Source organism: Castor canadensis, chromosome 2 (genome assembly GCF_047511655.1).
Source record: "Castor canadensis chromosome 2, mCasCan1.hap1v2, whole genome shotgun sequence".
In the NCBI taxonomy this organism is placed as follows: Eukaryota; Metazoa; Chordata; class Mammalia; order Rodentia; family Castoridae; genus Castor; species Castor canadensis.
This window is the reverse complement of record NC_133387.1, coordinates 186,199,377-186,220,011: the sequence shown is the minus strand read 5'-3', so window position 1 is coordinate 186,220,011 and position 20,635 is coordinate 186,199,377. Positions and strand designations below refer to the sequence as shown.

Below are 20,635 nucleotides of genomic sequence, written 5' to 3'. Positions count from 1 at the left end.
AAGTTGTTTTAATATGTATCTGAGCTTCCTTATCCTTATCTCTGAAATGGGTATAAGGCTATCGTGCAAATTTGTTTAAAGGCTTATGTGCATAAAGTCCTTTGTAGAATTCCTACCACATAGATCAGGTTCGGCAAATGTTATTCCCTTCTCCCCACTTTCCCATAAATAGGGGTGTTGTCAAGACTCAGTAGATAACTTAAGCAATGATCCTTGCATATTTATGTTGCCTGATAAATTGCTGTTCCTCTCACTGTCCCTATGTGCACTCAATCATGAAAGAAAACATTCATAGGATCCTGCTAGGGCTGAGGATGCACAGGTGAATAGAACTTGTTCTCTAGATACTCATAGGTAGAGTGAAGACAACTCAGCAAATAATGGTACAAAACTAGATAAGAGCAACAATAAAGAAATGTTCAGGGTATTGTAGGGACAATCAAGGACCTATTTACTTTTGTGACCATCTGACTCTACCTGTGTCTGAATTCTTGATCTGGCTCAACTAACCAGACTGTGGCAACAGTGAAAATGGTTCACAATAATCAATTCTTTTGAGGTTTGATATCAGCAGGTGATAGACAGAATGTTAGGTAGGGATCTTGCAAAATCCACTGGCGACTCTGCCAGGATATCTCTTCCCTGGGCCTTCAGCAGCCCCATGTGTCACTACCAAGCCTTCTCACTTCCTTTGCCCACTCCTGGGTAGGCAATAGGGTTTTTGTAAGTCTCCAATATTAGTTGATGTGGGAAAGGGGAGAGAACTAACACTGTACTCTGTGCCAGACACCTTGCTGGACATTTTATATGTCTGCTGATTTAATTCTTACAGCAGCTCTATAGGACAGGTAAGTATTTGCCCATTGCTTGGGTCTGGAAACTGAGAGTATAAAACACTTGTTTTAAGTTTAGTTAATGGCCAGCTCAAGTGGAAGAGGCCTGCCTAGCAAGTGTGAGGCCCTAAATTCAAATCCAAGTACCTAAAATAAAATAATAATCATAAATGAACAAGTAAATAAAACTAAATTTAGTTAATGAGTTACAAAGAAAGTCTGGCCTAAGTGGGAGCAGTTTATAAATTGTGATGGTCCAGTGGGCAAAGGCACTCCACTGGGAGGGATATTAGGAGGTAAAACCCAATCTGTGCTCTGCTCACCAAGACTGGCACCTGGCAGGGGGCTATTTCCACCTGAGGCAAGGCACACCTGTTTCTAATTACTCAAGGGCACCATCTGTTTGTCCAGCCTTACCCATCAGGCTGATTCTGCCTTTCTGTTCTTCAGACAAGGCTGTCATACAGGTGAGCAGTAGCCTCAGTTGGGAGCCATATCTCATTCAAATCCAGGATCCAAGCATGTCCCACAATTCCCTGCATCCTTCCAACACTCCAGCAACTTTACTCTACAGGAAACTAGAACTGTCACGTGACCACGTGTAAGAGAGAGTTATTTTCCAGATTTAATGCACAAGAAAGCAAAGACGAGCACAGGCTAAATGGATTGCCCTAAATACTGTGAATGACAGAACAGGATTTGAACTTAGATTTCTTTGGCCTAGAAGTACAAGCTTTTTCCATTATGCCAGGCTGTCTCAAGAGAGAAACCACTTGCTCAGAAGCACAGAACTACCTGGCAGCACAATCTGGTCTGTGACTTCAAATTCAGGGAAAAATTGCCATTGACTGGTTGAGGACAGTTATCTATTGGTACATAGCAAACCATACTAAAATATAATAACTTAAAAACAATTGTTGATTTGTTCAAAAGCTTACAACTTCAGTAGTGTTTGGTGGCAATGGCTGGTGTCTAATCCACATGGCTTCCGTAGGGAGAGCTTGACTGGAGCTGGAGAATGTACCTTTATGATGGCTGTCACTAGAGAGCTCAACTAAGATCACCCAGAGGCCTGGAATCATCTCTACATGGACCTCTCCATTGGGTCCCTTGGGCTTCCTTGCAACATGGCGCTAGGTTCCTGGACCAAGCGTGCTAAAAAGACCTGCCAAGGTTTCTTCCAACCTGGCCTTGAGAGTTCCAGAATATCACTTCCACTGCATTGTATTGGTTGGGAAAAATCTAACTAAAGTTTGCCCAGATACAAGAAGAAAGGAATTAGACTCTATCTCTCAATGGAAGTAATGAAGAATTTGTTACAATCTTAAATTCACTACAGGGACCTTAGTTCTAGGAAGTTATTGACAGTTTCCCAAAATAGACTTCGTTCAACTGTCACAGCACCAAACTGCCTTGCTATGCAGATCACCCAATGCCCAAAGGTGAGGGTGAGGGTGAAGGGCCAGCAGGTGCCCTCACAGCTGCTCTGTAGTGAATGAGGTAGCCAAGATGAGCTGAGCTGAGTCTAAGCTCAGAGCCTGAGGGCACATTATAATGTTGACTGCCCCTCACTAGCAGAAAAAATTACCAGAGCAAAATCCACCAGTATAGCATCTGGTCTCCATGCGCTTGCTGGCTCTAGCCAGGCCCTTGGTCCCTCACTGTCACAGGTACTAAATTCCCCTGGACATGCATGCCAGAGAAAGCCAGGGTTGAAACACAGTAATAAATCCATCTGAACACTGTGCTCTCTTGGGGCTTATCAGTATTTCAGTTCTAGTCACAAAAATAACATACTGTAAAAGACTGATTAGTCATCGGATAATTGAGTTCTTAAATGTCAAAAACAATATTGTATGAATATTCAACAGATCATGCTAGTGAAACTTACCTGTTCCATCAACAATGACTAACATTTTCCTCTCATTGTTCTTTCCCAGAAATTATGTTAATATGACTTTTCTAAGGTGATGAATGTGGTTCTCTTTAAACCATATTGTCTTACAGGTTAATGCATAATGAGCTAGGTAAAGAAAAAGTGTTGGGAGTCAGGCTGGATCATGTCTCTCTGCATTAGCTTCCCTTCCCCGTACGGATAGATGGGGCATCAGAGTAGAATTCCTTCCAGCAACACAGATTTCACAGCTCTACTCTTCATGAATTCTATTCCTTATTGGATTTATTTGTTGCCTGGGACCTGGAGGGATTCACTGTTTTCATGCAGCTTGAGTTTAAACAAGGACAGAAGTTCAAGTTTTCTTGGAGGCTAGTGTTTAACTTAATTCCAAGGCAAGCTAGGGCCAGGTAGATTGAATGGATGTGTAAATTTTTGTGTTTTTTTGAGTTTGCTTACACACACACAGACACACAGACACACACACACACACACCCCTCCCATCCAGTAAGGTTATGGAGTGTGCAGTTGTGCAAGGAGGAATTTTCTGAGCCAGGAGTACAGAGAGGAGGGATTCCCCCAAGCAGATCCCACTTTCTGTCAGCCTGGCCTTGGCAGATGCTGCAACAGCTGGAGGCAGAAGCAGTTTGGTGGGGTGGGGGCTGATGTTGGGGTCAGCTTACAGCCCCTACAGCGTGTCAGAGGCCTTGCTCTTGGTGGGAGCATCAGGACATGCCAGGCACCAACTGCTCCTGCAGCTGGACACTGTCTGCTCTGGAGGCTGTTCTACCTCTTTCCAGCCAGAAGCATGAGACCCTCTGACTGGCATTCTTACTCCCATCCCTTAGCCCAGCCCAATACAGCTGGAAGTGCCGGGAAGAATATGCCCACGGCCTCTTCCTGGCCACACTGGCTAAGGACTAACAACCCTGTCTGCCATTCTACATATGGGGCTCATCCACAGCCCCTTTCTGCCTGTCCCAAACCTGCTATACCAGCCTCTTCCCCATCATCCTTCAAGAACTGCACAGTGTCTGGCCTCTCTCTACTATTTTCCCAAGAGAGACTTTATTTCTCTCTCTGCCACCCTGGTGAACAATCACCAAAACTTACACAGATGCAAAACTAGTGAGGTTTTACAACAGGCACTGGCACATCCCTGTTCCCAACCGCATGCCCTTCCAACTCCACGCCGCCCTTGGACTTCTGCCCTACAGATTCCAGACTCTTCGAATACAACAAAACAAACATCTGCTTACAGAAAACATGAGAGCCTCTCCTGCCCTCACCCCCCCCCCAATGTTCCAGGGACTCAGAGAGCCAGAAGGAGACATTGAAATTATTCATTCATTCCAGCACTCCTGCCTGCTTTCCCTTCACACACAGGCCTTCCCTTATGCACAGTTGGGCTCACCCACCATGGCAGATAATAAGCAGCTTGACTCCAGCGGACAGGCATGCAGGCTGTGACATCAAGTGCTGACCCTGAGCACAGCTCTCTCTCCTATGGGCACCTAGGGGGTGGGGAAGGAATGGCAGCCCCATAGAGACTGTTCCTGTCCTGGAAGGGCTTATAGACCATTTTCAGGAGAAAAACCCCATGGATTGCTACCCTTAGCAACTGCACAGTCAGGTTCCTCTTGCCCAAGGGGAGGGTTTGAACTCAACTACCAAACTTCAGGGCCCACTGGCTGGATATGCAGCTGTGGTCCCCACCCTAGTCAGTCAAGTGCTAGCCACCAAGGGCTTGAGTCTTTTAAATCATGTTTTTAATTACCACAAAAAAAAAATGTGTCATCATAAGCGGCTTCGTGGTTCTCAGTTACCCACATGGAGATTGATGCTCTCGGTATGAAGCGGTTAGCACAGACATTTAAAAACAATTAGGATCGTGGTGAGCAACTCTGAAGAGCTCACTATGGCAGCGGTGGGGGAAGTCAGGCCCTGCCATTCCACTCACCAGATAACTAAGTCATTTGTACTTTTGATGGGGGGAGGGAGATGATTGGTTTCTTTAATATTTTCCTTTGATGTCAGATGGGAGCTGTGGAGACACACACACACACACACACACACACACACACACACACACACACACACACGAGCAGCACTCCAGGATAACAAGACAGATGCAATTGTAATGCTTTAGGAGCTCTGGCAATGAGGAGGCTAGAGAAAAGGCAGCCATCTCTTAGGCAAAGATGCTGTTGTGTCCAGCATGCTGAAGGGGCATAGAGAAGGCTATGCCCAGTCAGAATTTGGTGGGGGGTGTGGGTGAGCCCTTGGCACTGAGCTAGCCCTCCTATGCTGGGGCTATAGAAGGGACAATTGCTCCTGCCCTCCAGAAGTGTTCCAAGAACCAAGAAAAAGTTTGTGGGAGCAAGGCAGCACTGGCTGCACCACTGTAGTCCAAGCCAGATGTGCGGCCATACTTGCAGAGTCTCTGAGAGAGGTGGGTAGAGGATGGGGAGGGAGGAGTGAGGCACTGCCTGGCCATCTCACTGTGGGGCTGTTCTCCAGGGGCCCTCAAAGGAGGCCTTCAAAACCTGATTGGATTTCTCCTCCTCTATTTCCAGGGAGTGGGGAGAGGTGAGCTGTGGATATCCCACTTGTTGTAGGCTGAGCTGTCTCCCCCCAAAAGACACATTGAAGTGCTCAACCAAGGTGCCTCAAAATGTGACCTTATTGGGAAATAAGGTCCTTTCAAGTAATCAAGTTAAAATGAGGTCCTCAGGTAAGACCTTAATCCAATATGATTGATGTCCTTACAAGAAGAAGAAAACCACCACGTGATGACAGAGACACACAGGAGAATAACATACTATAGAAGAGGCTGCCTAGAGAGACAAAGCTGCAAACCAAGGAATGCCAAGGACTGACCACGTTGAAAAGGCCCAGAAAAAGGCAAGGAAAGATTCTACCAGAGAATCAAAAGAGCATGATTCTAGACACCTACCCCCAGAATTATGACAGGCAAAGTTTTTTTTGTTTAAGCCACCCACTTTGTGGTCCTCTGTGTGGGGAATTTCTGATGTTCTTACATGTGTTTACCCATTCAAACATTTATTGACAGGAATGTGCCAGGAAATGGGGATAGAAAGGCCCAGGACGAAGCAAGTAACCATGGTGACCAGATGGTAGCTGGATCTAGTGGGGAAGTCATAAGAAGACACCACTTTAACCTACTGCTCTCTTCAGTCCTTACTTATCATGGCTTCCTACTCACATTGTTCCTGGGACCGTACTATATGATAGTAAGAACATGGTGTCTTAGGGGTCAGGCTGCTCTAAGTTTAAAACCTGCTTCACAAACTAGCTGTGTATACTTGGTTTACTAAACTTCTCCAACACTCCTTTTCTTACATGTATATTGGAGGATGCTGGGAAGATTAACTAAGGTAATCTATGATATGTGTCATTGCAATAGTAATTATACTAATAAGGTAGCCATAATGAGATGTGAGTTTCTGTACTTTCTTCACAGATGAAAACTTACTCATCTCCTACAAAGACCTGCCTCTATATCTTTCCTAGGCTCTGAATCATAGGCCAACAGCTCAAAAATTATTTCTGACCATGTCTTAGTGAGACTTCTTGCCCAATCTAAACTACTTTTTCCCATTTTCTGATAACTTAAAAAATGATGCCCCCAAATTTCAGGTACATTAGGCACATTAAAGAACTGTTCTGAAATAATGGCAAAAAATATTAGAGCAAGGAATGAGAAGACTGGTACTATTTTGAACAAACACAGTGAGGATGTACATTTTCAACTCAGCTACTGGTTGAGAAGAAAGCTGCAGACCATGGTTCCAGAATTTCCTCAGAGCCGTAGGCCAGAAGCAGAGAAGGCACAGGGGAGGTCACTGAACTAACCAATGGAACCACTCTAAAGGAAGCCAGCTGCCATCTCCCCCCTATGGACAGAGTCAGACCCCAACCCTTCCTAATGCTCAGCCTGGTTCTTCATATCCGAAAAGGTGGGTTGATGATTGTGCAATTTGTAGAGACGTGGGAATCTCCATATGCCACCTCAGAGTGGGACTGTCTCACATCAAGAATGAGAGAATCACACCTCAGCAAGAGGTTCAGTAAACTCATCTGTGAAACATATTCAATTCAAAAGGCAATTTTCTAATTAGTAATGACACACAAAAGCTTCACAATATGCAAGCAGTTCTCTCAGTGGAACTGGGTCCTGGAGTACATTAAGTCTGAACATGTTACCACCTGTGTCCTTGGTCCAAGACATGGGATACTGAAGACCCCAGGACCTTGACTTGGAATTGAGTATGGGCACATGACCAGTCAGGCACCAGGATCTGCTCCTCCACTGAGACCCATGCTGTTGAATGTTAGATGGAAGTTATGTGGGCTTAGTAAGCATAGTGGAACAGCCATCCATTCAGTGTTTACTGAAGACATGCCAAGGGGTGCCAGAAAAGACACAATCCTTGCCCATCTGGAGCTTTAGTTTCCTGGAAAACAAAGAAGTTATTACACAATTGGATATGGAGGAGCAGTAGAAAGGGCCTTGAGAACGACCCTAGGTAGTCTGGGTGGTAGACAAAGTTGTCCCAGGAAGTAATGTTTAAGCATAGGTGGATTTGGATTCCAGCTATATCATGTACTTTATGTACAATTTTTCCCAAGTTAGTCATACTCTCTGAGCCTCAGCGTCCCCATCTATAAAATGGGCACATAATATCTACATCATAGGTTTACTCTAAGGACCGAATAAGATAATGTACTTATAATCCTTTGCACAATTTAAGGTATATAATAGGTGTTCAGTTAGAACACCTATTGCTATGGTTTCAGAAGATCTCCCAACTCATGGCTGATAAGTGGTTGGGGAACACAACTTAATCATCTACTCTCTCTTCTCAAAGAGGACACTGAAAAATTATCTAAGGGCCTCACAGAGACTAAGAGATTCAAGTCCTGTTTCTGAACAGAATCCGCAATATTTGACAGAACAAGCAAACAAGGTACAGACAAGGGTACCCTGAGGTGCAGCACACCTTAGAGGAATCTTGTAAGTAAAATCAAGTCCCACTGACCTTCCAAGCCTGGAGCTCTGGCCACTGAAGGTGGCCACTGTGAGGAGGAAGACCCAGTGCCAGGAGAGGAGACACCCAGGCTGCATCTGAATCCTATTTGGAACCAACCTATATTCCCCGGCACACTTGAGTTTAACTCCAACTTTACCCCTAACTGTATGGCCTTTATTCTCTTTCTTTCTTGGGTTCTCAGTTTCCCCATCTCTAAAATGGAAAAGACACTTCTCCACCCTTTCTAGTGGCCCACTGAGGTTGTAACAGTCAGAGAACCTGGAGTGGACATGTGTTTCAAGCTCTAAAATGGGAACCCCAAGCAGCTAATCAATTCTTCATTTTCCTCTCTCCATGGGAGGCAGATGGCAGCACAGAGACTGTGGACTGGAGTATCCTCTCCTCCACCTGTCTTCAGGAAATTTCTCCTAGCCCTACTGAATCCAGGGGCTTGCACTTTCAGCACCTTCCACAGTTTGGTGGTCTTCCTTTCTCTCCTTGTCCCCCAGGCCCTGATCTCACTCATTGATCCCAGAGCCCCTGAGCCCCTCTCACGCTCTGGCCGCCAGCATCCTGGGCATTTGTTTTTCTCGCTGCACGGGACTGCACACTGACACATTTGTACCACAGGAAGCAGAAAACTAGTTTAACATCTCATTTATTTCATAGATGAGAAAGTAATTCCCTGCTGAATGATTGTCCCGAACCAACAATTCAGAGAGGAGGAATTTACAGTGCTGCCAGAGACCAGGGTGCATTACCATCGCACTGTTATATAAGGGAGCTGCAACCTTTTTCCTCTCTCTCTCCTGTTAGCCTGAAGAGAAAAGCCATTAAATATGATTAAGGTTAAGAGATTGCTAAAATTACAAACAGCCGCCATTCAATTATTTTGCTCTATAAAATGCAACGCAGATTGGAGTTATTTCTCTGAAATGTGTTTTTAGAAAATAACATAACACAACTAATGTGGTTTGATCTAGCAAATCAGGTTCCAGATACCACCTCTAATGCAAAGCTAAAAGGTTCATAATTTAACTCAAAGTTTGTAACTTAAAGTCATCAGGTGAATACTTTAAGAAAAGCTTTATAAAGAGAAAAAAATCAATACTATCCCAACTCAGATTCTGAAGTCCTCTGTAGCTAGAGAGTCAATTTTACCATCCATTAAAGTGGATGGTCAGAAAGTTTTTTAAAATTTAAAAGTGAAAGGAACAACAACAATGTGGCCTAAAAGGTCCTTTTTCTGAGAGAGGGAGTAAATTTCTGAGATATTTTCTGTCACGGCTCCAGGGACCTCTCCTGATGCCAGGGAGAAGCTCAGGCACTTACTCTCACTGCCCCTGGACGTACGGTTCACATGGCAGATGACTTAATTTCAGCTTAGAGAGAATAAAAAGCTCAACTACATTGAAATGAATTTTCTATCCAGTTTGTACTGAAAGTTAAAATAATTGGAAAACCAGACAAAGCTCTATGCAGATATATTAGTGGCTGGAGACTTTTGGTTATTATGGTTAATAAAACACCAGAATTACATTACACTCTGCTCACAGACTTTAGCCTGGGTCTCACAGTCCCTCTAGACAGAATATAAGCCATTTATGAGCGTAAACTTTGTACACAAGCTAAACACATAAAGCCATGTATTAGAAATGGACAAAAATATTGCAAGCCAAATAGAAGCCAGCTAAGTGCTGAATCCCCAAGGACAGCCGAGGAGAGCGCCTGCTTTCATGAAACACACATGGATTTTTCTTTTGACTATTCCAGCAACTAAAAATCAGCAGCTTACCATAGTGGAAGCTGGTGAGGAACCTGACAGGTTCTGCACTCTCAGGTCATATTTTCAAACTACACCATTCACACCCCAAATCTCAATAACTGGACACTCATAGACCTCCACAAAATGGACTAGATGCTTGGAATTTCAGGAATTTGTGAGAGATTAGGCATCTGGGAGGAGAAGCACACATCACCAGCTGGTTACTGTGATGATGTTATCTACAGCAGAAATAGAAACATGTGGTCAGACAAAGGATTTTATCTGACTTGTGAATGTGTGTGCATGAAAAGAAAGCAGGACTAAATATTTTTTTCATTAGTAGTGTCCCTGAAAATCAGTGACACATAACCAGTAGGGACATTGTGGGCACACAAAAGCTGTCCTTTCTGTCTCCTCTTGGTTCCCCATGCTACTCTTCCCAACAAACCCTCCCCTCTCTTCTTGCAAATTTCCTGCATTCAATAATATTTCGGTAATAAATATTCAATAATATTTATTGAATACCTAGTGTATGCCAAGCATCCTGCTAGGAGTTGAGTTCCTGCACTTGAGTGTCTCTTTATTTGGTGAGGGAGATCTGCATATGTGTAAGTAATTCCAGATTAATATGAGGAATGACTGAGAGAAGCACTGAGAGGGATTTGCCTCTGGGGCAGTAAGGAGGGGCTTCATAGAGCAGAGGAAACTCAGCTTGGTCAGGAGAATGGGTTAAGTGTTAGCCAGATAGAGAGGCAAAGAGGACATTCCATGGGCAGGGAAGAGTGTATACAGAAGGCACAAAGATGTGAATGGAAATGTATGTCGGGGCATAATATGTTGTTCAGCATGGCAAGAGAATAGAACCAAAAAAAGGAGACTGTCAGAGAATGAGTCCAAAGATAGACTGAAGCCAAATTGTGAAAGTCCTTGTATGCCACACTGAAGATGATGGAGAGCCATTGAAAGTTTTTCTGCAGAACAGCAGACGATCAAAGTGTACGTCTGAGAAAGATAACTCTGGAAGCCACGTGGAGGATTGAAGGTGGGCAAGAATGAAGACAGGGAGAGCAGGTAGGAAGAGAAGAGCAATAAGCCTAGGAAGAAAAGCTAAGAATCTGAGCTAAAGCTAGGGTTGTATTGCCGATCAGGCAGTGATTGATTTAAGAGGTATTTAGACAGAGGAATCCATAGCACTTGGTGTTGATTGAATGGGCGCAATTAGGAGGGGAGAATTTAAGGATGAGTCTGCGGCAGAGATACCCAGCAGGCATTTTGGAAATAAGGGGCTGGGACTCAGGAGATAATTTGGGACCTCTGCTCAAGGTCACAGAGAGACAGGACTCATATTTCCTAGAGGACAGCCATGGACACAATGATGGTTTGCTGTGGATTAAAATCCCTAACTCCAAGTCAAAGCAGAGATTGCTATGAAGTGAAAGGAAAAAAAAAAAAAGATGGGAAACATAGAGGTCTTAGGGCCAATTGCCCTCCCCAAGCATCAGTTTTATTTCTAAGAGGCAGTTATAGGACCACAGAGGAGATATACCGAGTCAAAGTCCGACACAGACGAGGCTGTCCAGGGCCAGGGGCAGGACCAGCGCTTAAGTGAAAGAGGTAGAGCTACTCATATTCCCATGACATCATCACAGGACACCATTTTGCCCTATGAGTTCAACACAATCATACAAAAAACATAGCAAATCAGAAATAGGTAGGGGGAGGGTCATGGAAATACCTTGGGGTCTCCAGTTCTCCAGTTCCACTTAGTGCCATCCTCAATTACCTACCCAGGTCCATGCACCCACTCCTTAAAAAATTCAGCCTCATTCTGCCAGCTCAGAGGAAACTAGACCTGGAAAGAGGTCCCAGTTCTTGGGCCCTACCATCCACATGAACTGCTCCACCCTTCCAGCAGTGTGCATCCTTCCTGGACCCCAGATAAGAACTTTGCCATGCCTCTACTGATACTCTAACTCTTTAGCCTGAGCTGGACCAGCTGATGGGGCAAGGCAGGCAATTATGATCACTCCCAAAAACTTTGCAGGAGAAGATGAGCTTTCAGAAGGAACCAAAAGGAAGTAACCTACTCCTGGGCGGTCTATAGTGGAGGTGACTGGAAGACGTGGCCAGGCCACAGGGTACTGTGCCAACACACCTGACCCCATGGCTCTCTCAGGAGTGTATTAACCAAATTCCTTAGACTCTCCCAGACTTGATAAATACTTGGAAAGAAAAGGACAAAGGAGCACTACAGCCATAGGTCCATCTGAACTACAGTTGGCCTCAAAAGGAACTCCTATAGGAAGGCTGTTCTTATGCCATTGTACCTGCCCAGGCATACCTATTCCTAAGCCAACTGGAACCCAGGATCCAGAAGCAAGACCCATGGAGTAAGAGGCAGGTAGCACTGCTCACCAGGAAGGAGAAAGAGAAAGAAAAGATGCTCTCATATTGCCAAGGTTTCTGTTGCATAATGTTGTGGCAGGTGAGGCTGGGCTCCTTTATATACTTAATCATGTTCCATTTCCAGCTGACACAACTCAACAGTTTATGACACAGCACCACTTAATAAAACTCACTTCAAACTTAGGAAGGGGGATGATGAAGCTCGGGGAGGGAAAGAGGAGGGAAGAAGCTGAGCAGAGAGGATGAAAAGGAAAAGGCTTTATTTTAAAAACAGAAAGTCTGTTGTCAGTTTAGATTATAGACTAAGCAACCAGGGCAGGTCCTTAGAGGTTAGAAACATCACCTAAACACAGCAGAATCTTCTGCATGGAGGCACTGAGCTGGAAGAAGCCAAATTCTTTCTTAAGAAAATGGGGTATCTGTGGATATACAGTCAAGATGGCATTTATCTTGGCTTCTGAAAGCAAACGAGCCCAGAGAAAGCAGTTGTTCCTTCCCCATTCCTGACTCAGCTGGTTGTCCAAACTTACCTCTCAAATCGAACAGCAGCTTCACTAGTAGCAAGAAACACACCCTCATCTGTATAAAACGCTACAGCACCTCTCAGTTGGTGGCCTTATATTAGGAAACCAGTTGGTACTTGTGCATCTAACAGAAATGCATTTTCCATCCAAGAGATAGCTTGATGAGAAATTTAGAGAGTGATAAAGTCTTAGCAATCAAGTCATTTAGTTTTCTCACTTCATCCATTGGGAAATTGGTCACAAAGGAGTAAAAAAAATTGCCAACAGTGACACAATTCTAAGTGACTCATGCAGATTCCAAACCCAGGTCTTCTGAGTTCTCATACCACTGTTCCTTCGATGATACCTCACTGCATCTGAAAATTGTGAATCTGGGCATCTGTTCATCAATCTCCCCATCTACTCACCCAGCCATTCGACCACCCAATCCATCCACCTATGCAACCATCTGCTCATGCATCTACTTATTTATTTATCCAGCCACTCATCTGTCCAGCTATCCACCTAGTCATCTGACTACCCATCCTATCTTCCCATCCACCCACTCACCCATCCATCCATCCATCCAACTGCCCACTCACCCATTCATCTATCTATCCACCCACACATACACACACACATACATACATACATTCACCATCCATCCATCCTTCTTCTTTCTCTTCCTCCTTCCTTCCCTTCCTTTTATACATATGAGACTAGAAGTGTTCATATGGTAGCAGGGATCAAGGACATGAGATGAACCAAATCACATTCTGTCCAGTTTCTCATTTGCACACATATATAAAAAAATAAACCCCAGTCCATTATGCTAAGAAATATAGTGTGTGTATAGTGCTATTTCGCATATTACATAGTATAGGTCAGGTAGGATAGGATGAAAGGATTTGGAAAGGCTTCACCAAAAAAGACCTAATTTGAATATTCTAATAAATAGATAGTGACCAGTAACAGAAAGAAAGGCATCCCAGGCAGAGAGAGTGAAAAGATGCCTTTCCTAAAAGTCTCTCAACCTATGGGTTGAAGTGTACAATTTGGGTGGTGGTGGAGAAGATGAGTTGAACCTGGGAACTGAGTCTCCAGTCAGGCAGCCATTGCTTAGCTCATTGCCTCCACCAGAACACTACTCCCCTGCTGGACGAGGAGTCACTTTCCAGGCTCCCCATCCAGCACCTTTCCCTGCTCTTGACAATGAAAGAAGATGGATTCTTTGCTCAAGAGGCTGGAAACCACAGTGATGGCCAGAACTAAAACATGAAGAAAGAGAGGGCTGGTAAAGATTTTTAGGGAAAGAGACCTTGCAAGATGGAGCATCAGTCTTGTCTCACAGCTCACATCAGAAGGTGTCCAATGCAAGGACGTCACTGTGGAAAACCCCAGTGACCTTGTACATATCAAAACAGGGAGTCTTATAGGATTCTTTTTCTGTCCTAAATGAATGGTTTGAAAACTTGGCTTGTCAATGTTCATAGAGGGCTGTTGGGGTGTTGGAGTTGAGCATTGTGCAATGTTTGCAACACAGTCATTGGAGAGAGTTTTAGACCCAAATGCATATTCCATTAGTAGCTGTGTGACTAGCAAGTTGCTTAGTCTCTTGCCCTAATATTCCTCCTCATACCTGTGATGAAGGTAGTCAGAGTTGTTGAGAGGATTGGAGAAAATGTAGGGGAGACACCATACACAGAGCCTGGCACATGGAAGGTATTCAGCACGTGGGAACTTCTTACTATGACCAGGGTCTGGGTGAGAGCTCTTTGCTGCCTTGTACCTCCCTTTTCTGCTTTGACTGTGTGTTTAGAAGCGATGATGCTTCCAGACAGCCAGCAGCTCAGGACAAGGAGCAGTGGGTGAGGATGGTGGAGGAGGAAGGGCACATTCCCTGCAACTCACCCTTCTCTCACTAATAGGAGCAGCAGCCATCGGCTTCTCCTCTCCCCTAACCTGTTTCCATGGTTCCCACCCAGACTGCCTCGAAAATCTGTCACACTTTTAGCATAATGTACAATGAGCACCACAGCAAATAGCTTTATGTCACTGGCAGGGCCCAGGCCAAGCCCTTCCTCCTGTTCCCTGGGGAGACTGGTGGCCTAAGGGGTCAGGCTAGGCACCTGCAGCATGGATCTCCTTTGAGTGCACCACTCTGTCCAAATTACCTGTGCTCACCAGGTCTCTCACAGGTGGACCCATTAATGGCGTTGCATGTACAGCCTGTCAGCTCTCTAATTACACCCTTCAGTGGAAAGCTGCCTGGTAGATTTCCACGCTTTCTGTTGGATACCTTGATCCATGCTGTTGTCAAAAAATGTTACGGTGTGGCCTGCCTGTTGGAGCGTAGCTGCCTGTTCTTGTTTCAGCTGGTGTTTTATTTGTTTCCTTATGATAAACTTGCTTTTGAAGAAAGAACTGGAAAATGGCAAGTAGAAAGACCACAGAACTTGAAGTCAGAAAACAGAAACCGAAAGCTCACTTTTGTTATCTGTTTGCTGAGCACGTAACCTCTCTGGGTCTATAGCATGGAGATGATAGGTAAAGCTACCCTGTAGAGTTGTTGTGACACAGATGAGATTGTGTATGACAAAGTCTCTTGTAACTATCCAGCAATAAAAAAATGTTTATTATTCTTGCTGAATCCTGAATCCCCATTTAAACCTCAGCTTACTGTTACCTTACTGAAGGACTTTGGATAAATTACATAACCTCTCTGAGCCTCTGTTTTCTTGTTAATCTATGAATCAAAAGCAATAAAATAGACTTTATCTTATAGGATTGCTCTGGAGACCAAAATGAAATACATGAAATCACCTTGAAAAAATGAAACCTTCCATACCTAAAGGACTGGTATTGCTTAGACTTTCAATATGAATGGGAACTCCTTAGGCTCTTGATATTTCACTGGTCCCATTCTCTTAGACATGTACCATCATATTTAGGACAGGATACCAGGTGGCAGTGGAGACAGGAGTCATGAGAGCATCTCAGAGGACAGTGCACATGGTCCCCAATGACAGAACGAATACTGTTGAGCACTTCCCATGATCAAGCACTTTACCACATCCTCTACACACATTATCTCATTTATTAACAACAGTTAGTCACATAGTCCCTATTCAACAGAATAGAAACTGAGGCTAGGAGAGATTAAGCAACAACGCAGAGGACCACTACCACTAATGAGTAGCTAAGCTGGGATCTCAAACTTAGTTCTGTCTGATGTCAAACCAGGCAATAAAAGCTACTAATGTTTCTTGAGTACTTACTATGTGCAAGGAGTGTCCCCCTGCTTCCCACACACCAGTCCATTTATGTCTCACTTGAGGCATTACTTTTAATTATATATATTTTACAAATGAGAAAACTGGACAATAGAGGGTTTAGGTAATTTTCCTAAGGTACACAGCTAGTGAAACCATTGCATTCTTTATATTGACCTAGACTTATAGGTATCTCTAGTGCCCAAAAGCCTAGTCAGGGAGGGTAGAAGGCAAAGATTCTAGCTGTTCATATCCTTTAATCCCAAAGTGAAAATAATTCCTCTCTTGGGACCTAGCACTAAATTTGTGTTGTACCTTTATCCCACACAGATAAAGTCTTGTGTTTAGCAGATTGCAGGAATGCTTCTCTTTTATAATACCACTATAACCACTGACTTGTGAGTGATGGTTTAGAACTCATGAAGTACTTGTTACCCAATACCTCACTGTATTTGAAAATGGTCATATGGATCCTTTGTTGAGAGGGTCACAGGCTAACATACAATAGGACTAATACTTGGTGAATACTTTGTCATGCTCTGTGTCATCAGTTCATCTTACAGTCCTGTTATGCAGATGAGAAATCTGGGGTGCCAAGAGCTTAGGTAACTGGCTCAAGGTCACATGACCAGTAAGAGGCAAAGCTAGGATTTGAACTCACCTGGTACTTTCCACTAAACATTCAGCTGTACAACTCAAAGTATCTTTAAGACCTCTTAGTACACACACCTTCAAGAATAGGGGGACAATGGCTTGGGGACAAAGCTTAAAGGATTGAAGTTGGTACCAAATGCAAGGGAGCTCTGGGAAATTCTTAGCAGGACATACAATTTCATTCCTTGCAGAGAAGTAAAAAGATCCCTAGGGCAGTGACTGCCTCCTCTAATGTGTGTATATGTGCATGTTCACACACACCGTGAACACACCGTACCTACCTAACTGGTACTCTGCAGCCTGGATGGAGAGAATCCTCCCCATGTGTTCCCAGGACCCAGAACCTGCCTCACCTGGATGTCGCTACCAGAATCATCGATCACCAACTCAGCCCTCATCCTCCCTGACAGCAGGGCAGCCCTCTTCCCTCACCTCCGAGGGGCCTGTCTCTCTCAATGGACTCTGCTGGACAGATACAGAAAGTGAAGTCCACAGAAAGCCCTTTCCCTGCTCAAGGATTTACAGTTTTGAAAGAAAACATTTTTAATGCAAAGAAACAAGAGGGCCCTATAGAGCACTGCCCAGAAGAGAATGTGCCACTGCAACACAGTCCTCTTCTGTCATCAGTGATGTACTTGGCCCTCATAACCTGCAAGACAGTGGCAAGAAAGCTATGTATTTGGTGTCTAGAGAGCTGGGTTTAAGTCCAACTTTGCTGTGCATCCTCAAGCAGTTCACTTCTCCTCCCTGGGCACTTTTCTCCTCCTCTACAAAATCAAGTGGTTGGACTTGGGTATTTTCACCCTTTGAGCTCTAAGAGACCCTACCCATGGTTTCCACTAGAACAGTTCACTTCCCACTGCCCTGCATCATGTGCAAATAAGCATTCAGCACTAACCAGAAAATTCCAGTACCTCCCAAGAAGCTGGCACACTGAGACCTGTGGATACTGCAGCTCCCATCTGCCGGCTCAGATAGGAACTCCAGGCACCTGCCACCCTGACTCAACACGAACCTAGCTTCTGGCAAAGTGGCTGGCTGAGAAAGGTGCTTCCATAAAGGCTGGATGGATGGATGGATGAGCAAATAAATGAGCATCCTTGACTTTCTGCTCCTCTTCCTCTAACTTCTTCTGGCCTACCCCAAGGTGACCACCTCCCAGAGTGCATGCAAGATGCCAGCTGGCCCTGTGGCTCACTTTGCCTGCAGGGCTGTGGCTCTGGCTTTATCCAAGCCCTGGTGGATGAATGCCCTCTGTGCAGTGAGCAACCCTTTATCTAACAGGTAATTAGCTATCAAGAAAGCCAATTAAAACACAGACCATATTAATAAAAGGGTGCAGGTGTGTATTTGACTACAGATGCACAATGAATTGCTTTAATTTGCAAAGAAAACTCTTCTGGTCTGAAGAGCTTGTTTTGCTGCCAGAGAGATAGATACCTCCAGAAGATCAGCCCCTGCTCCTCAGGGGAGCTCAGTGGGGATGAGAGGCTCAGGATGCAAATACTTGATTCGCTTCTTTCATCAACATCCTGATCAAACATCTGTCTGGCTTTCTGGGTGCCAGCACCCCTCTCCTATAATGGCCACAGCAGGGATGGGGCAGCTGCCCTAGCAGCCCCTAGAACACCCACAGAAAGAGGAGCCTCTGGCTGCTGTCACAAGACATTTGGTCCTGCAGGCAGTGAACTAAGGAGAGTAAGTGAGCCCAGGACAGTCGCACCTGGGGATCTGAGGATGCCTGGGATTTAAATTCTGTGCATTGGTCTGTCATTCTACCCCCACCCTTTGCTTTGGAGCTAAGTCCAGTGTTTAGCTGGATTTTCTTCTCAAAAACCTCTGCTTGAGTAAGGAAATCAAAGCAGTGATTTTATTGTTCGTTGTCAGAGGAAGCTAGTGCTAAAACATAAGACTGAAATCAAAATATCCAAGTTCAAATCCCTGCTGTATATAACTTTGAGGAAGTTACTTAACCTCTCAGTGCCCAACCATTCTAATCTGTGATATGGGCTAACAGTGTCTTGTTCATATAGTTGTACACTTAAATGCGATCACATGGATAAAACACCTGACAATAGTGTCTGACCTATTGTAAGTACCTATTGTCAGTGCAACCTCATTTTCTGCTTACAAACTCTCAGGAGTCTCATGCAAGTGTCTGTTTTAGCTCTGTAAACACTGACTTAGTAATAGAAGGCCTGGGCAGTGCCATTCCTCTGGATCAGACACTGGCCAGGCTTTAGGAAGCCCCTCCATGCAGGAGTTTGAGGCTGCAGCCTCATCTCCCACCCTACCTCTTTCCACTGACAGCCAGCACCTCCCTCCCTCCTGCACATTATATTCTTTGCAATGAAGCAAAATGATGAGGCAAAAAAGAAAGAATAAACAGTGAAGTGTAAACAACAGGGAGATCCCAGCCTCCCCTGGCGAGTGGAGCCTCTGGGGAGGGTGACCTAGGCAGCTATGCCTCCACGTGGGACCCCGAAGGTGCTGGAGACATTAAATGCCGATTACTCCTGGGGTATGTGGTTATTGCACTGCAGTAACCCACCCCCTGAAGTGCCTGATTGCTTAAGCATCTCTTTTCAGAATGTTTATTTTTTATTTTTTTCCCCATGAATGTTTAATCAGGTACCTTGACAAGGCGCACAACAGCCTTCTCCAGAGAGCCCCCGAGATGGCGTGATCAGCCCTGTTTGTCACAGAAGGTGACTCTGTGTGTGGCTACTGTCTGCCTCACTGTCTCTAGCCAACACCCTTCCCCTCTCCCAAGAGCTCCCCATCCTACTGCACCAGGTCCACAGTGTCCAGCTTTGTCACCTGGCTGAAGGTCTCAGATGTGGTCACATGGGCCCTATACACCCCAGTCTGGTGGTAACTGGGGGTTCTTGCTTTCCCCCAGTCTGCTACCTGTGGAGCCTGGCCTTCCTTGTGCAAAGAAACAGAAGCTACCCACCAGCCAATCCCTCTCTTGGACAATTCAGCCTCTCAGAACCCAGGAAGCCAAGGAACCCTCAGGGCTTGTCTATTTAAGAGTCCTGAAGTGGCTCTCGAATCCCACTTCTTTCCTGGCCCCCCAACAATTTTCTTTGTTTATCTAAATCCATCTGCCTAAACAGGGACTGAAGGACTAGGCCTTCTCCTTGCTTTACCCCAACTCTGGCAGATGCACTCCCCAGGTGACTTTGACCTGGGAGAGGCGGGACACTGACAATAGTCTGGAACTCCTACCTGAAGGGTAGCAGCCAAACTCAGCTCTTTTTCCCTACCTCCCCCCTCAACTCCCCACTCACTCTTAGCAGTATGCCTCAGGCAGCTCCTGGATTCCACCTCCCCCTCTCTTATCCCCAGCCTCCTGAGATTATGGGGAAAGCCATTACCTCAGGATTAAGCTTCAGTTTGATTCTCATCAAAGACTCTGGTCACCGAGTATTTGCTTAACACCAGACCTTTCAGGCCCCATCAAATTTAACAAGGCTTGACAGATTTGGGATTAAACAGAGAAACTCAGACAAATCCATACTTTCATAGGAGCCCCCAGTGACTGCAGCAGGACAAGCAGGATTCCAGAGAAGCAGACCCTACAGTGTGTTCCTGCATCGTGTGACCACCACGGGGCTTGGCTTCCCTGGCTTCCAGCCCTGACCTCTGCTCAGCTCCCTGGACTGGATTTGATCCTTGTATACTCTTGAGTAAGGAAGTACAGCTCCGATGTGTTCAATGCAGCCTTGACTAGGGACAAGGACAATGTGGGGGAGTTTCAGAGGTGGACAATGGAGCAGTATGAGAGGACCCCAACCCTCGAAGCTCCAGCACAAACTCTACCCAGCTGGGTCATGTGCCTTATGCACTTTGCTCACAGCTACTCCCATCTCTCCAAGGTCTCATTCCCCAAGGCCTTGCTCCATGAGGCCTCACTCCAGGATGGGTCTCCAGTTTACCCATTACTTAACCCCAACAGTAAGTGTCCAGCATCCCCATCCCAATCCCAATTCTCACCCAAGCCAGACTCAGGACAGCAGCAACAAGGGCCAGCTCTGGTGGTAGCTGCAGCACAGTTTTACAAGTTGATCTCAAAAGTCATTTTGTCATACAAGTAATCAAAGTGACAGTGTGCTGTGAAGGAGAGCTTGGAGGCCACACAGCTGGTATCAATTCCAATTAACTGAAGTCACTGTGAATTTGCACTAGCTCTAAACCCCTCAGCTTCCTCATCTGTGCTATGTGAGCAGGTAGTGGTTACCCTCCTCAGAG

General features: G+C 45.1%; 1 long non-coding RNA gene across 1 annotated transcript in view; it reads right to left on the bottom strand.

The window, feature by feature from the left end:
• LOC141417961 (uncharacterized) overlaps positions 1-20,635 on the bottom strand; it is a 32,027-nt gene that overhangs the window by 1,372 nt on the left and 10,020 nt on the right. The gene's annotated exons all lie outside the window — the stretch shown is intronic.